Here is an 18,692-nt window from a genome sequence, read left to right on the forward strand (position 1 = left end):
ATCGTGGAATAATGGAGTTACTGCAGGGATAATGGGTACACATGGACAAAAGGACAAAGGGACTGATGGATGCAAGAATAGAGGGACACACAGACGCAGGAGCTTTGCTGGGGTGTTTCTTTATGGGAAAACGGACTGTGTTCTTTCAAAGATCTGGTGGCGATATGCAGGGATGATCAAGTCCTTATGGAACATGGTGGGGACAGCACCAGTGTTTCATCCTGAAAGTCAAAGTGCAGGCGGTGACCTTATGGTCACTTTATTTGGTCTGTATGGCACCAGAACCCTTTGTGTTCTTTGGGTGACCTTATGGGGTCCTTATGGTACCACGACGATCACCTGCACCCTACAGGGATGGCACTCTTCTTCTTGGATCCTTTTTGATCTCCTCCACACCTCCCAGTCCAGAGGGATTTGGGGTCCCCCCACAGCCCAGGACCCTGCAGGATACAGGGGTCCCCCAGTGTCACTCACCTTGATAGGAAGATTCACAACCACGGGATCTGGGAGCGCCAGCAGAGGGGGAAGGGAATGGGAGTTCCGCTTTCCTCATAGCAACTTAAGCTGCAGTGGGAGAAATGAGGAGATCCCAGTGGGCACCAGAACCTCCTCAAAAACCACTGAGGACCTGGGGCTCCCCAAATGGGAGGCACCTCCTGAGGGCACCGTAGTACTCACTCCTAAATCAAAAGCTCCGCTTGCTCCCACCTCGAAGTCATCCAGGAGCTGAGGAAGGAGGATGAGGGACAGTTTGGGTTGGCGTTAATAGCAAAGCATATGGCAGCGGGTGATGCCTTCGCAACAACCCCATATGGCCTCCCCTTGGTCTTAAAGTGAAAATCCCTACTGGTTCCCACAGACCCAATTGCTTCCACATGTCATCTGGAGTCCCTGGAATGTGGGGATCGGCTGGGGGTGGAGACCAGAAGGTGGAGATCCAAAGAAGGAAACAAGGGGACCCAAGAAGGGGGGCCGAGAGGATCCAAGGAGAGGGGACAGAGGGGACCTAAAGAGGAAACCCAAAGAGAAGAAACCAAGAAGACCCAAAGAAAGGGAATCAATAGGACTCACAAAGAGGAAACCAAGTGAACCCAGGGACCCAAAGAGAAGGAACCAAAGGAACCCAAAGCGAGGAAACCAAGGGGACAGAGGGGACCCAAAGAGCAGGAAGCAAGGGAACCCAAGGAGAAAGTGGTTGCGAGCCAGCCCGTTACCAAGAAGCCGTCTGCACACCCTAGCCTGTGCCTGGAGGCACATGGAGGCGAGGAGCAGGAGCACGATGACAGCAACTGCTTTCATCTTCCACTGTACGCTGGGAGCTGGGTGAGGCTGCAAGAAGCCAGGGCTGCATTTATTCTCTTGGGACCCCCCTCACGTTCCCAAATGCCCCTGGGCTTGGCAGAGTCCCCTGGCACAGGCTGAGCCTGGCATGCAGCCAGCCCCTACCTTGGCTCCAGGGCATGGGAAGGAGCCAGGGATCAGGGGAAGGGCACTAAGTGCTGGGAACCCAATGGCACCGAGCCCCAAGGGGGGAATCCTAATATCATGCCCGAATCCCAGAGTCCTATTGTCCTAGAATCCCAGAAGAACTGAAGTTGGAGAAGACCTCTAAGAACATCAAGCCCAACCAACATTTGATTTTCCCTTACTCAGAGGATTGGCCGGATGGATCTTTTCACACTGTTCCATTTAACTTCCCTAGCTGGAAGGAGATGTTCTTCCCAAATAATGGATTCTACCACAGTTACTTGGCGTGACCTGCACTCAACTCTTTCAGTCTGAGTTTGCCACAGATAATCCAGAACGTTTCGTGGATATCTGGATATCTACTAAGAACCAGGAAGAGTTTCTTGGATTCCAGTGGCCACGTCAACTGTGGATCATCCCCAACGATCCACTGTCTTATTGTGGGGGGGGGGATTTAGTGCCGGGCTGGGCTGCAGTACAGGGACAAAGACAACTGCTAGCAATCAGATCCCTTGAGGCTCTCCTTCCAGGCTCCATCTGCAGTCCCAAAGGGCTCTGGTCTCCTGCAGGTTCTCTCTGACAACTGTTAGTCCCAGGCAGGTACCTCAGGAACACCAGGGCCTCTCGAGATGGCACCGGCTGCTTGTGGTCACACGGTGGAGCTCTGCTTGAAAACCTGAAGTCATCTTCAGTGTTTTTCAAACACTCAGCACCTCCTCATGAGCTGCCCTGGTTCAATCCTGTCAGTGAAACACGCACACAATAAGTGGAATTTCTATCATGAGAAAACGTGACCTTTCAGGATGGATATTCACTGTATGGAAAGAAAAACCAATCTTCCGCTGTTCTTGCACTGACAACTCTCTCTCATTCTGTGCATGTAACTGCCCTCATTTTACAGGTATTTCCACCTGCCCTGATTAGGCTGACCACGTTGGAAGCCACCTTTCCAGCTGCCTGTCTCAACCTTTGCAGTTTCTATTGTTATCCCAATTTCCTCTCCCCTTAATCTCTGATCATTTATAGCCCTTTTAATGAGTGCAGTTCTTTGAGTTTCAGGGAGCTAATGTTTGTCCCTCCTTAGCAGTTTGTCTCACTGTGTCCTTAGCCAGCTAACTGTTTAATTAATATGCCTTTCATATTAATATTTATCATTTCCTATCTATGTACGTGACATATTTCTTGTACAGTCATCTTTTGGGAAGGAGAACTTCAGTGGAGGCATACAGCTGAGGAGTACGTTCTATTTCTTGGTAACCTGTGTTACGCTTTGTTACGCTTACTGTTCTTTGTTTAAAGGTAAGAGAAACCCTTCTGCACCCGTGTCCTCTGAGGAGAGCAGGTGGCAGCTGCTACAAAGGATCTGAAACATTCAGTGCAGACTTTAGAAGAGAAGTCTGATGTAAGGAAAAGCAAGGCAAGTGCCAGGTGGCATTAAGCAGACAGGGCTGGGGAGATGGGCAGTCACGTTGTCCATGCAGTGTCAGATTAAGCAACTGCTCTTCCTGCCTATGCAGGTCTCCTTAAGGGACACCCTGGATCCACCCTGGATCCACATCAATTGGAGAACGATGCTCCAGAGCCAATGGAAGAACATTATGGAACAGACACAGCTCACTGTAACCTTCTGCACTTTAGAAAGATCCACGGTATATTTAGTGCTACTTCTGCGAACGTAAGGTACTGAGAGGAGAATCACGGAATCATTAAGGTTGGAAAGCTCATCCAGTCTAACCATCCACCTGCCACCAACACTGCCCAACAAACCCTGTCCTGAAGCACCACAGCTACCCTTTCCTTACGCACCTCCAGAGACTCCACCGCTTCCCTGGGCAGCCTGTGCCAATGCCTCGCCACCCCTTCTGGGAGAAACTTTTCTTAATATCCAATCTGAACCTCCCATGGTGCAATGTGAGGCCATTCCCCGTAGTCCTATTGCTATTTACCTGGGAGAAGAGGTCCCATCTCACTGTAACCTCCCTCCAGGTAGCTGGACGGAGCGATAAGGTCTGCCCTGAGCCTCCTCTTCTCCACACGGAACCATCCCAGCTCCCTCTCCCACTCCCCGTTAAGTCTTGCGCTCCAGACCCCTCCCAGCTTTGGTGCCCCTCTGTGGATACACTCCAGGGCCGCCATGTCTTCTTGTAGGGAGCGGCTGGGCTGGGCTGGGCTGCAGTTGATGGGACAAGGACAACCGCTAGCAATTTAGATCCCCTGGGGCCACTAGCAAATCACAGCGACGATCGCATCCCCGCTCCTGACTGCCCCATTTCAGGCTGCCATTGGGCTCCTTGGCCACTGGAGGGCACTGCCGGCTGTCACCAGCACCCCAGACCCTTTTCGTCCGTGCAGCCTTACAGCCGCTCTGCCCCAAGCCTGTAGTGACGGTGCCTGGGGTTTCTGTAGCCGAAAAGCAGCACTCAGCTCTTGACGTTCTTAAAGCTCATGCAGTTGCAGTCAGCCCAGTGATTCAGCCTATCTCAGTCCGTCTGTGGGACGCTTCCTCCTAACTTGGTGTCATCTGCAAACTTACTGAGGGTGCACCCAATTCCCTCATCCGACTCGTCAGTGAATACACTGAACAGGACAGGCTGCAGCGCCGACCCCTGAGGAACGCCTCTCAGAACTGGACTCCATCTGGATCTCTCTGGGCCTGGCCCTCCTAGCAGTTTTTTACTCAGCAAAGAGTGTACCCATCCCAGCCATGGACTGCCAGCTTCTCCAGGAGAATGCTACAGGAGGCGGTGTCAGAGGCTTTGCTCCAGTCCAGGTAGCTTCCACCCACAGCATCTCATCCACCAGGTGGGTATGTAGTCATAGGAGGACATCAGGATGATCCTTCTCGTAGATGGGCACCACATTAGCAAGTATTCGGTCACCTGGGAACTCCCTGATTGATTAGGGCTGCTAGGATGCCACGTCCACCAACTCCCTCAGTACCCTCAGGTGGATCCAGTCCAATCCCACGGATGTGTGACAGCCCGGGTGGAGCAGCAGGTCACGTGCTGTTTTATTCTGAATTGTGGAGGGTTTATTCTGCTCCCCACCCTGTCTTCCAGTTCAGGGGGCTGAGTACCCTGAGAATAACGGGCCTGACTATTAAAGACAGATGTAAAAAAGGCGTTGAGAACCTGTCTGCTTTTCCTCATCCTTTCTCCTTGCACTGGGGTGGAAGGGGATCCATCCTGTGCCAGCCACGTGCACTTGTGTTAGGCTGCCTTGGCATGTTTATACAGATATTTATTTGGGTCCCAGATTGACCAACTGAACCGAGTTAGATTCAGAGAATCATAGACTGGTTTAGGTTGGAGCGATATTAAAGATCATACAGTTCCAACCTCTCTGCCATGGGAAGGGTTGTCATGCAGTAGATCAGGTTGCCCAGAGCCACATCCACCCTGGCCCTGAATGCCTCATAGGATGGGGCAATCCAAAACCTTTCTGGGGGACCTCTTCCTGTGCCTGACAGCCCCCACAGTGAAGAATTTATTTGATCACCCACAAAGATATTAAAAACAGCAGTCCCAAGATGGAACCCTGAGGGATTCCTTAATATAACCACTTATTGTTAGCCTCCACCTGGACACAGAGCTGCTGACCACAACCCTCAGGCTGCAATCATACAGCCAGCTACTAATCCACTTTTCAAATCCACGTATCTCCAAATCAGAGATAAGGATGTGGAGTGAGACCATATCAAAGCCTTGCACAAGTCCAGGTAGATTACTTCAGTGTATGGGAACTGCTGAGTCACAGCCTGAACCTCTGATTAGTCACCTGAGGCGAGCAATGAGGCAGCCCTGGGAGCACAAGTGAAAGCAATTCAGCTGTGCTGCAGGAAGGGGTGGAGCCTGGCTCCACCTCTCCTAGACCCATTCAAGAGCTGACTACCAGTGGGGAAGGATCTCTCTCTCTCTCTTCGGAAGATCCACTCCACTGGTCTTTCCTGAGCGAGCCCACGACACGGGTGAGCCTTCTATTTATTCTCTTTGTCTTGCTGTGCCTAACTCTCTTGCTTATTTCATTACTATAACATCTTAATATTATTAAATTATATAATATTCCTTTATATAATTTTCATTGATTATACACTTGGCGAGCCAGGCAGGCAAGCCGAATATACTGAAACTTACACTATGTCCTTTCTTTGGAATTTCTGTAAATGGTTCAAGGGGGAGAACACTACCCCCCTAGATAAGATAATTCCAGGGCAGATCCCAGGATTTGCGGGATCCCCTTATTATGAATTGGCAACTATCATTGAAAAATGGGTCCCCTAAGTGTTGTGGGAAACGTTTCCCCATATTGCCTAGCGGATTACTTTCAGGGACTAGGCAAAGATATATTAGTCACTAGAGAAAGACAATTAGCTGCTTCTACAGTGGCATGGCCACTATTAAATGCTTTAAACAATGCCGAAATAAGGAATAATACTTCAGTGAATGAAAATGAACTTTTAAAAGATCGTATTGAAAAATTAGAACAGGAACTTGGCCTATTAACAGGAAAAAAAACCAATTCTACGTCTTCCAATAGGTCAAGTTCGTAGTATTTCAATAAACAATGACCAGGCTCCTGAATCAACGGACTGTGTTGATCAGGAAAATAAACCATCTAAATCGGATCTTGAATCCCCAATTTTGACGGACGCACTAGAAATCCATCCTGTTATATCTCAAAAAACAAAAAAGGTACAGGACAGACCAGCAGGGGTGCCGCCTGATCAGTGGCCCCCCGCTCAAACCCACTTGCACGTAACAGCCCAACCGTACACGGCAACAGAACTGATGGACTTAGTCCAACGATTCAGGCAGAAACCTAGAGAAAGTGTACCGGCTTGGTTATTAAGACTATGGGATTCTGGGGCAGAAAGTGTTCTGGTGAATGGCCTGGAAATAGCCAAATTGGCCACAATGACCGTCCATCCTGTTCTTAGACAGAGATTATATGCAGGTAATCAATATAATGATGAAAACCATTCAATAATAGAATGGTTAATGGCGGCCTGCCGTATGGTATGGCCCAATAAATCTGATATTCCTTTACATACAGGGATGTGGTCCTCCATAAAACCAGGTAACGGTCACAGGATGTGCATTTTCAGTAGCCTAAGCGTAGCCTAAGTTGCTAAATATTGCAACATATTGGCATTGTGTGTTTATTGCTGTCTGTTTTTCAGGGCTTGCAAGAGTCAAAATGGAGCATGAAAACTGTAGTTAGAGAGTTTATTCTGCTAGGATTGTCTCAATCCCACAAAGTCCAGTCAATTCCCTTCTTCTTCTTCCTCCTGTTCTACATCATAATTCTCCCAAGCAACATCCTTATCATTCTCACAATTCAGGGGGATTCCCAGCTGGGATCACCCATGCATTTTTTCCTGGCTAATCTGGCATTCTTGGATATCTGCTACTGTTCTGTGACCCCACCCAAAATGCTGGCTGACTTTTTCTCAAATCCTAAGATCAACTCCTACAAGGCCTGATTGACCCAGCCTTTGTTTCTTCACTTCCTGGGAGCAGCAGCAGCTTTCCTGCTGTTGGCCATAGCCTGTGACCGTTACGTTGCTATTTGCAAACCTCTCCACTACACCATGCTTGTGAACAGGACTGTATGCTGTGCCCTGGCTGGAGCTTTGTGGGGCGGTGGCTTCATTCATGGCGTCATTCTATTTGCTCTCACCATCAAGCTCCCCTTCTGTGGCCCCAACGTCCTGGACGACTTTGTCTGTGATGTGCGTCAGTTGGCGAACTTGGCCTGTGCTGACCTTACACGGCGGAACTTCTGATGTTCCTCAACAATGGAGTTGTCATTGTCATGTGCTTTGCACTTCTCCTCATCTCCTACATAATCCTCTTGCTGAAGCTCCAGACACACCAAAACAAAGAACAAAATAACCTCCACCTGCATTTCCCACATCATCGTTGTTTTTGTCATGCTTGGCCCAGCTGTCTACATATATGTCCTACCCTCTGAGGCTGTCCCAATGGAAAAGGTTTCCATTGGGAAACCTTTCTTTTCCATACGGTTGTCTTCCCTTGACTAATCCCATGATCTACATGCTGTAACAAGGAGATCAAAAGCTCCGTGTGGAAGTTGGTCAGCAAATACATATTTAAAAAAAAAAATTTGAAAGAAATAAATGAAAGTTTATTTGTTCCTCGTTTTGTTCATGCAATTTTCTTAGGAACAAATCCACACTGTACGTTATGTAAAAGCATAATGTACAAGTGATAACCTTCAAGAAGTCCTTTTCTATCAAAAAAATCCCTAGAGTGATACTAAAACCTGTATGGAATAAGTTAAGGAAGAACCAACCTGTGTAAAGGAACCAATTCATGCACTATGAAGTTATCATTAAGAATCTTTTAAATTCATTAGAAAGTATCTGGTAGGTGTTGAGACTTCATAGAACTATTACTGGACTACTGGTTCAGCTTCAACCATGGTAATTCATTATTTCAGTTTATAGTCAAACTTTCACTGTTGATGCTGCCTTCTCGTTGGACTCATTCATGATCCCACCATTGAATGAGTTGATTACATTTCCACAAAGGGAGAGTGTGAAAGCTGCTGGATGATCCAGCTTGCAGGCAAGCTTTGCAATTCATATAGCATAGGCAAGACATTGCAATCTGTTAAGTAAAAATCAAAGACAATGTAGCTATAGCTTTACAGGACGTGCAGATCATAAACTTCATCCATACAGTTACAGACATTTGCAGCACAGATGTCTGTCTGAATTAGTCACTAAGGATTCCAGCAAAACTAACAGGCATTTCTAGGGAGAAGTTCAGCTAATCCTTTCTTAATTTCTACTTTGAGAAGTAATAAACCATGCCTTAGGCGTGTTTGTCTCGCCCCTTGTACTTGCCCTGTAATCCGCTTTATAGTTTGACCCCAAGGTGGTCAGCCAAATAATTCTTCTCAATGGGAAACTGTGCTTTCAGAGAGCATGGTTTTCTTACTGCAGTGTAACTTCCTTAGGCAGTGTAGATGATGCAGAGTGAGCTAAACACTTCTCCGTCCACAAAGTCCTCCAATAATCTCTCAGAAGACATTGCATCCTACAGGTCACGGAGTTCTTGGTTCTCACATAACGCTCTAGCATGCTGTAAATATCCAAATGCAGTTGCCCTTGCAGTAGGGTATTTTTGTTCTTGTTGTTCCTTTCTTCACTAACTTTCTACATATCACTAGGTGAAAGAAAACGCCATAAAGTCAAGAGTGCCTTTCTCAGGAATGCACTCAGCTCTGAGCACCACCACTTATACACGGCCTTCTGTCACACTGCTGCCATCAGCTGCTGCTGTCGGCCTCCCCAGTGCTTCCACCATGGTTACCTGACATCCCTACAGTCCTGCACCCGCTCAGAAGTAATACTTAAAATGCATTCTTCCATACTTCACGACAGAGGACTGAAGAGACTCACTTTTGCGTGGTGCTAAGGATGGTCCATCCCCAACACGTCCCTTTGCGCGCTGCAAGGCCCAGCTGGCATTCTGGCAGCCTGCTGGCTGCTGCTCCCTAACGCAGGGAACCGCACTGTGCTGCTTCTGAGGAGAGAAAGAAAGGAGGGTCCATGGAAATGGGCACCCAACATCTGCAAAGAGATGCAGCGTTCCAGATCGTGCCAGAGACAGGATATCACAGTGCTGAGTCATTAGCTACCACTAAAGGAAACAAACATTTGGGAGAGTATTCACAGCAACTGCTGCAATTTCTGGGCATATCCCAGCTTTCTTACTGTTCAGGTGGAGAAGACTGGCGCTCACAGACATCAGTTCAGTGGGTTAAACCAACACACCTGCAAAATGCCAGCATTATTCAGGAAACAGTCTTCAGGTGCCGCAGTTCAATCCACGCAAAGTTATTGTGCAGAGCCTTAGCTCTTGACTTCCATTTCTTCCCTAAATTTTACTACTGCAAGCAGCTAGAACAAACCTTTCAGGTGAAATTCAGGGCAGCAGGGACCTGGCAAACCATAACTAGGTGCAGCTGGCAGGAGGGCAGTTCACGCTCTTTGCTCCCACCCTGCCCCAGCAGGTTAAGGAGCCTGGCAATGCTGTCCTGTTGCAGCACATGCAGAATCCAACCGGTTATGGAGGTAACAAAGGACCAGTAGTGCTCCCCCTGCTCCAGCTTTTCCCCTTCAAAATGAGAGAAAGGAAGAAAACCCAAACAAATAAATCCAGCCATACTTTTCCATATGCAGAGCAGGAATGGGAACTGCGTCTGTCTTCTCATTGAGACAGTGGTGGGGAAGCTCAGTTCCTGGGGTCCTCTCCACAGGGACTGCCCCCTGGCTTCACTCTTTCTTCAACTGCCTCAATCCCCAAAATCTCCTTTTGGAAAGAATCCCTAAAGAAAGAATCTGCAAGTGAAAAATAGTAAGGAGAAGCATTTTCCCAGCTTTCTTCTATCATGCACTTTAGACTCTTGAGTAGGACAGTGTCATAAAATCAACTGGTTACAAGAACCATCCCCAAAATACAACTAGATTCTGTACAGCTGCCATGATTTCTGACAGCAAGTGTTCTCCATCTCCTCAACATTTATACACCTTGAAGCAAGTGGCTGGTGTTGCTGTCATGAAGAAAACTCCCTTTGTCTTCCACCCCTACTGCAGCCACAATAGCTGCACTGGTACGATCCACGTGTTCAACAGACCTCAGCTCTGCCTTAGCCAGGCACAGTGGCTGTCCTCCTCCCTCCGAGCTCACACACCAGAGCACTGCTGTGCCACATGGTAAGAGCAGCAGTGACAGTGGGCAGCACCCATCAGCCTCCACCCTGCTCTCACCACCAGCTGGGACAAGGGCTGACACAGCGGGCCCACCCCAGCCCAGCTTTTCTTCTGAGACACCTCCCAGCAACCACCCAGCACCAAACCCAGTTCACCCACTCGGCCTGCTCAGCCTGAGCTGTGCCCAGCTCATGCACATGCTGCAGCAGTGCTTCTGACGGGTTCTCACAGGGCGATCTCTCTCAAGGAAGGCCCAGAGCCCAGTCTCTGCGTGCAGCACCAGTTCTGCTCACCAGCTGTGGGACAAACGCTCCCACCCCAGCAACAGTTGTGACCTCTGTGAGTGCCTACATCACTTCTGGGCCTCCATCAGACGTAATCCAAATTTTAAGAAACCAACAGCAGGGTCACCCAATGGTGTTATCTGAAGTAAAATAACAAAGAAGTTAAGATGACTCTTGTGTAGCCAGCTCAGGTCACCCTCTTGCTCAGGTGCTGCATGATCGGACAAAGGAGATGTTGCCTCTGAGGTGGAGGCTGGAAGGGTCTGGGCTTTCAAACTGTCAGCAAGCATTTGGATGAGCCACCTTCCTGCTGAGGAGCTCCTTAACAGCATTCCTGCCTCCTCCGGTACCGTACTGGGAGATGCTCCAGAGTTCATTAGCCTGGACTCCCATCAACAGCTGCTCCTGCACTGACCTTCACTCACACTCTGATACCGTCCACTTCCAGCACAAGCTGACCTGCAAGGAAATGTGGGATTAATGCAAATGCAGAAGCCCACGGCTGTGTCACCACCACGTATTGCAGCCTTGGGAAGTCAGCTACAACTACAACCTTGGTCAGAATTAAAACAGGCACAGTACATTAACTGTGACCTCTAAACTGAAGTAATTGTCACGATCAGAAATACATACTGAAATCACTCACTTAACTATTGGTGGTTACCTCCAAACTCTTTTGCTTTTGGGAGAATATGGACTCAGAATTGAAGGATACAAGAAAAATGACATCTGCTTCACTGGAGGTGGTTAAGCTTGGAAGTAGGATTCCAAAATGAAAAGGTTTTCAACTCCTTATAAGGCAGAAAGCGATGGGATGATTGCTGACGCCTGTAGAAAGCCTGATCTGCTCTGCCACAGGTGGCTGAATGACACAAATGCTGTGCTGCTCATTCAGAAGTGCGTGGGGCATGGGGTGGGCATGGGGCACCAACACACGGGATGTCAACACTCCTCGGGCACTTTCCCATCAGAAGGGAATTCCCTTCTCCCTGCCATGCCATGTCCACACCACTCCTAAGGGTGGTACTGACACAGTCAGCACAGAATCCATGCAAACGTTCTTTTCTCATCGTGGTGGTTTTTAACAGACGCAAGCAATGAGACATCAGGTCACTGTGTGGGCTGCTGGGTGACACTGCCATCATTTCCAAGCCATTGCTTCCTAGGGGCAAATAAAGTAAAATACTTTAAGAAAATTTCACACAGAGATTGCATACTATACTATTCTTTTACACAAAGCAGAAGGACAAAACAGGAGATACGTGCAGCTGCGTCAACACCCCAGTTGCTGAAGGAATGGAAAGACAGATCAAATGACAATACATTATTCTCATACAAGGACTGCTCATCAGCACCCACTGCCCAAGGAGCAATGCAGGGAAGACTTGCATTTCTTCTTCTCCTAGCCAGAAACTGTTTTTCCTACCTTAAAAAGGAAAGGAAAAAAAGCCTGACATAGTGCTGACAGGGCAGGCAGATGTGGCACACCAAGGCATACTGAATCTGCAGAACATATGAAACTTTCACCTTTCCTCCAAGAGCAGTCTAAACCTTCCATACCCACTCCTACTTTCACCACTATTCTTACCAAAGCTGCTTTTTCAGCTGGGGCTCCTCTCTGTCCTCAGCAGTATGACTCAGCACACAGATGCACCTCAGCTCCATTTCATTTCCATGCCCACTTTGTGGGACTGTGGGTTTCCCATCAGAAGGCTTCACACACACCGTGCGTTCAGCTCAGTGAAAGGAGACACAACTGATACAGGCTTGTTGTGCAAGAGAAATCCAGGTTCTCTTCTCATTCCCACAATCCTTCCAGTAGTTCAGTCCATTTGGTACATTACCATGTCCCGGATTCTCAGCTGTGTTTTCCACACACTAATCTGTCTACCAACAATGCATACACAGGAACCAAGAAACCAATAGCTACACTCAATCATAACCCAGGGCAAGGAAATCTCAGAGCAATCCTAAGTGAAAGCACCACTTTTCTGAAACTCTGCCTCAAGCTCCTCACGCTCCCCCTCAACTCTTTTCTCAGAAGCCCACTCCTCTGCTTTTTCCTTTTCCTCTGAATGCTTGCATTTTTGTGCAGCCAGGACTTGGGAGAAAGCTGGGATGCAAACTGCAGAGAACTGTCCCAGCAATGAACAAACAGAAAGCCTGGGCAGAAAGACAGTGCATCAAGTCCAGATGCCTGTTGTGTATCTGTACCTCTCTTTGGTGCTTTCTCCAGCTCTGTCTTCTTCCCCAGCCTTTCCGCACGGCCATGCTGCAGTGGAAGGCCACTGGCGTCAGTTTCTCGCAGAGAGAAAGCAGGAAATACTTGAAGAGCAACTCTTTGGAAGAAGATTTTAGCACAGCCAGCCACTAACTTCAAGTTTTCAAGCACAGTTTCTTAAATTTGCCTTTCCACTGCTCTAACATTATGCCTTCCTTACAGTCAACACGAGGCACTTTTCTCTCTCCTCCATCACACACACCCTTTCACACAGTCCTATTTAGATGAAAGTACCCAAACTACAGCTCACAAAACATTCTTACCCACAGAGGCTTTCCATTTCCCCCTTTCTCAATATGAGTCAATAGAATCCCATGCTCCATCCCTAAAATAAAGTACAGCCTTTCCATGTCACAGAAAGCAGTTGCCAATAGAATCCTTGTCCTGTTAGTCCACATCCACCAAAATCCCTCCAATACACCATTTCTACAGCCAAAACAAACTCATTTTTTTCAACTGAAATGCATTTACAGAAAGTATTACTAGTCTCATTCCTGCTGAGTGAGTGGCAAATGAATCCACATCTGTCTGACAGCTCTACAATGCACAAAGCAAAGCTGCACAAGCAAACACAACGCTGTCAGGTGCATGAGCTGAGAAACACTTCATTCCTAAGTCAAACAACTGTGAGTACAAGTACCTCCACACTGTTTGGCCTCTCCAAGGAACAGACACAGCTCTAAGAACCATTTAGACACAGACTCGGATCGCTCTACTGCCACCGACAGCCACTGTCAGCCTCTCTATTGCTTCCAGTACAGCGCTGCCATCAGTCACTCTTTCCTCTCAAGACTCTCTTGTTTTCTCACTTACCTCCTTAGTTGCACTAAGGAAATGGTTTTGCCATTAGCTACGGCATCCACCCCCAACCAAACCAACACATCTATCAGTCAGCAGGGTTGCATCCCATGAGGCCAGGCCTCATGCCATGACAGCAGAGGAGCAAGGTCCAAGGCTGCAGCAAGGGAGAATTTGCTCAAAGGCAACAGCCGTGGGCACAGAAATCAAGGCAAGGAGCTGCTTATCTTCAGAAGGATTCAGGTAGGCAGGGATCTCCTTTGCCTACACTGCCAACCCTTCAATGGAGGGCTGGGAAGGGGTGGATCCTGGCTCCACCCCTTCTGTCATTCTGGAACATTGCATGCTCTGGGTTGGCCCTGCCTTTCTACCAGGTGAAAAATCAGGTTTCAAGCCATGTCTCAGCATTTACACTACAGCATCCCTTAGCATTAACTCCACAGGACAACCCTTAACCCTTTACCTTAACCTAAAAGGCTAATCCTTAACACTCACCCCAAAAGATACTCCTCAGCCCTAATCCAAAATGCTAACGCTTAACCCTCATTCCCATCTCAAAAGTGCTGCTGTTGTCTCTAACAAAAAGGACAAGCCATAAACCCCCAACCAGGTGGGCACACCCCCACCATCACTAACATCAAGTGTTAAGCCTTGACCTTTAAACCTAACAGAAAACAGTAACATGAAACCCTAACCCCAAAGGGTTACCCTCAGCACTTAGCTCTAGCACTAAACACTAACACTTCATAACAATCCACAAGTGTAAACCTTAGGATCATAGGATCACCACGGTTGGAAACAACATCTAAGATCATCTAGTCCAACATTTCCCACTAAATCACATCCCTCGGTACAACATCTAAACACTCCTTGAACACCTCTGGGGATGGTGATTCCACCATTTCCCCTTCCATAAAAACCTAACCCAAAAGGGTATATCCCATCACCATCACCCACAAGGGTAACTGCAGACAAAGGCAACAGCAAATACAGCTGCTTTAAACCAGTCCTAAATTACCCAAGAAAAGTAAAGGACACAAACCTGTAAATACAGAATGAGCCAGCAGGATGAGGAAATGAGCAGAGATTTCAGAAATGCGTCTGCTGTCAGGGAGGGGAGTTCAGGCCTGCCCCAGCACCACAGATCTCCATGACACGACACAACGTAGGGAGGTGGCAAAGGTGACAGGGCTAGGAGGAGAGCTGGCGGAGGAGGAAGGTTGGATGCCTGGCAGTTTGAGAGGGACTGAGGTAGCCTCACCCATCACAGACGTGGTCAGCGCAGACACTTTGGTGTCCGACATGATGTAAAGTGTCTTCGTAGGGCTGGACGTGGTCACTGCATTAGAAGGAAAGAACGTGGTCAGCAGTTGTGGGGACAGGGTGCCTACCCTGGGCTGCAGCCCTGGCAGCAGAGTTCAAAGCAGGTTTCAAACAGGCTTCAAACTGCACAGAAAACCCCCTTGTCTCATTTTGTTTTCAGACTGACTCCAAAATAAACCCCAGCACTGCCACAGCCTGCGCAGAGCACAGCAAGGGAGCCCCAAACCTTTCAGCTCCCTTTCTAGACCCCTCAGAGTCTAAGAATCCTCCCTCCCTTTAGTGATCTCACTCTCTCCCCAGGGGGCTAGGACCATAGGCTTCTTCCTTGGCCATCCCACTCTCAGAGCTGTCACACAGCTTCAACTCTGACCCACCAGCACTGAAGCGCACACACCACCTGACATGGCTTCACAAGCAACCATCTGCCTTCGCATCACATGCCTCTACCTGCCTTTGCTAAGCAAGCACGCACCTACCTGCCTTTGCTTTGGAAGCATGCACACGCTTCCCTTTGCTAAGCAAGACCACAGTCCCTTTTAATCTCAGGAGGGAATAAAACAGCCCAAACAAAAAGGGTACAGCAAGGCTCTCTCTAGGACGCCTGTTGTCTCAGCAGAGTTGACAGTTACTTAAAATGCACAAAGTACCTACAAAACCATCACGCTCAAACAAGGAAAGTAAACAAGTCCAGGATGCCGTGAAGGGTTCCTAGCTCTTTGTAGGTAATACCTGCTCCGTGGGCACAGGATGCGCACAAATTGCCCCTCATCTCTTCCCCATCCCCTTGCCCCCCGCACCCCCCCGTGATTTCCACAGGCATTTAGAGACTGTGGAAAAGCAACATAAGGCCCATGGAGAAGACTGGATGTACATGAGGTTTTTCCCTTCCCTGGTGCTAGAGCACTGCTTGTCTAGATGATGAATGTTTTTCATACAAGCACCAATCAAGCGTGGCAACAAACAGCTGAAATGGCATTTCCGCAGCAAAACAACCAGCCTGTCTAAAGACCTCACCTCAGAGACTTGCCAAAAAGGCCAGAACTCCCTTTTGGCAGGCTTACTCACAGAACAGCAGGCTTCTCTTCACCGTGCATCACATGGACACAAACAGGCTGTTTGTGCAAGGAGGGCAATTTCACCCGAGCACCTCACCATATGTGTTCCCTCCACCCTGCTTTTCTGCAGAGATACAAGGATAAAAACCTCAGTTCCTCTGAGCAACGACTGGAAGGAACTCTGGAAAATTCTCCATTCAAAAGCAGCTCCTTTGTGGTCTTGGTTCCTGAGGGCTCCTTTGGATCACCTTTCAGGCAAAGTGTAGGAGGTTCTACTGTACAAACCTATGTACCTGGGTACCTTTTTCCACCCCAAAACTAATTCTGACAGAGTTGTGATGCAGACATTGGACACGGAGAAGAAGAGAAAAAGAACAGAAGAGAGGATAAAATTAAGGATACCGGTAAGGAAGAAGCGCAGAAGATGAAAAGCACAATAGGATACAGGCAAGACAGCAAAAGAGATGAGCAGTAGCGGAGAGAATAAAGGGAAGAGACGCTGAGAAGGATAAGAGCAGAAGGAGAACAGACAAGAAAGAAAGAAGAGCAGAGAAGAAGAAAAAGGATGTAGGTAAGAAAAACAAGCAGACAAGGAGAAAAGCAAAAGAGGTATTAGCGTATACAGAGCGTATACAGAGCGTATACAGAGAAGACAAAAGCAGAAGTGGAGAGAAACTGAAGAGGAAAAGCGAGAAAGGAAGTCTGGCAGAAGTACAAGAGACAGTAAGAGAGGAAAGTGGCAAATGAGAAGAGCAGAAGAGAAGTGAGTACAGAAGAGCAGAAAACAAAAAGAGCAGTAAAGAAGAGCAGATCGTGCTATGAAGAGAACAGTAAAAGGAGAGCACATGAAAAAAGAGGAGAGAGGACAGTGAAGAAGGAACCGCAGAAGAAGACAGTAGAAGAAGGTGTGACGACTGGAAAGAAACAAAGTGAGTGTAGTAACAGGACACCATTTCCCTTGGGACTCTGCAGTCTCTTTCACTTCTGACAGACGGAGGCGCTGAGAAGAACAAGAGCCATGTCTGTGTTCACCAAGGACTCACCTCTGCACGTGCAGCGGCAGCTCTCAGAGAAGCCTTCTTTAGTCCCACTTTCCTCTCTTCAGGTCCTGGCAGGCATGGGGAGGAGCCTGACCACCAATGAAGACCGAGGCAAGACACTTATTGAGCACCTCAGCTCAGCTTTTTCCATGTCTGAGGAAGCCAGTTCTCTGTCCTCATTTATCAGAGGGGGAACGCTCTCCTTGGCCTGTCTTCTGCCTGCGTACCTGTAGAACCCCTTCTTGTTATTTTTCACATCCCACACCAAGTTCAGCTCCACCTGTGCCTTGGCTTTCCTAATCCTATCCCTGCACACAGACAGCAGCCCTGGCAGGAACGCAGCGCTGTGGCAATGTGCAGAGCTTAACATGCAGTTCCATCAGCGCATTGTGTTTTCGCACTCAGACGTTACTGGCTGCCGAGCAGAGCGGCTGGTAAGGCCATAGTGAGCCACTTTTTCCTAGCAGTGTATGTGGGACCCGAGGAAAATGTCCTCGCGCGTTTTGAGGCAAAAGATAAAAGTATTCTACTGGGACTCTGGTGCTTCTCGTGAGGCACAGTCATGGAGGCAGAAGGTAGAAGTATTCATTTGTGTCCCCATGCAAAGTTATTGAGGAGGAACGAGGCTGTTCTCCCACTAAAGCTGAAATGAAAGTTTGAGAACGATCACTCATGGATTCCTTTTGCTAAACTCATACGCTGGTTCTTAAACTGATCTGCTAATCCCTACTGCTGAACAGAGCACCCCACATCAATCCCCCCTTTTCCTTTGAGGATTATGATGTTCACATCCTAATCCTCACCACCTTTGACCTTTCATACTTAGAGATACATCTCCACAGTCCAATCACACTACAAGGAAGGATGCATACATACAGCGATTACACACACCATCCCCACAAATAACTTCTTTAACCAGTGCAATTTGGGAAGCCAGGAAGTCACGTTGGTTTCAGCTCACATCGTCTTATGTTGTGCAGTATTTCACTTTGGTGCCATATCTTATCTCCATCTGCTTCAATTCTACCACTCTGACCTACATGAACACAACAATATCATTTATTGCTGCATGAACTCCTTCTTGTGCACCTAACAAGATACCTGAAGCCCTTCTACATTGCAATACCACCCAGGCCAAGCTCTGGACTTTTTCCCTTTTCTACTTCCTTTCTGCCCCTCTTCCCCTCTCTCCTTCTTCCTTTCCTTTCCTTCTTTTCCCTTGTCCCCTTTTTTTCCCCTTTTTCCATTTCCCTCCCTCCCTCCCTCCCTCGCTCCCTTTCTTCCCATTCCTCCCTCCCTCGCTCCCTCCCTATCAGCCTGGCTCTCACGCTGTTGTCCAGATGCCCGTCTTCCTTTTCCCACACTTCCATGCTCTGCCCACATCCCCCTGTTTGGCTGCATCTCCCTGCGGATGTCCCACCCCACAGCCCCACTCACAGCCGCCATCCCCGGAGCTCAGCCCTCCCCCAGTCGCTCCCCCACCTCCCCAGGAGATCCCTGAGGGCTCTCCGTTCCCCCCCCCCACCCTTCTTCGCCCCCCGCTGCCCCTCGAGCCCCACTCGGGCTTCAGGCCGTGCGTGCAGGCCGCGCTGCCACGGCGACAGCGCGCCCTCCCTCCTTGCGGCGCGGGAAGCCGTCCCCGCGGCGACAGCGCATGCGCGGCGGCGTCTCCATAGCGACAGCGCCCCGGCGCGGCCGTTG

At 48.6% G+C, this 18,692-nt stretch overlaps 1 long non-coding RNA gene and 1 pseudogene across 6 annotated transcripts; one reads left to right on the top strand and one right to left on the bottom strand.

Annotated features, from left to right (window-relative positions):
* Positions 1-134: 134 nt before the first annotated feature.
* Positions 135-18,250, bottom strand: LOC149911604 (uncharacterized). Of its 6 annotated transcripts, none has more exons than XR_016463108.1 (9): positions 16,995-18,250; positions 14,616-14,912; positions 12,709-12,766; positions 8,897-10,953; positions 2,072-2,207; positions 1,234-1,329; positions 679-726; positions 475-564; positions 135-221 (listed from the first exon to the last, which is right to left on the bottom strand). It is a non-coding gene; the product is annotated as an uncharacterized LOC149911604 (long non-coding RNA). The 6 variants fall into 6 exon arrangements; XR_016463107.1 differs by having other exon boundaries at positions 1,650-2,207; XR_016463110.1 differs by having other exon boundaries at positions 1,234-2,207; positions 9,666-10,953.
* LOC116241582 (olfactory receptor 4N2-like) lies at positions 5,550-8,890 on the top strand (annotated as a pseudogene).
* Positions 18,251-18,692: the final 442 nt, after the last annotated feature.

The sequence above is a fragment of the Phasianus colchicus genome, unplaced genomic scaffold (assembly GCF_987193195.1).
Source record: "Phasianus colchicus unplaced genomic scaffold, bPhaCol1.hap1.1 HAP1_SCAFFOLD_78, whole genome shotgun sequence".
Taxonomy (NCBI): domain Eukaryota; kingdom Metazoa; phylum Chordata; class Aves; order Galliformes; family Phasianidae; genus Phasianus; species Phasianus colchicus.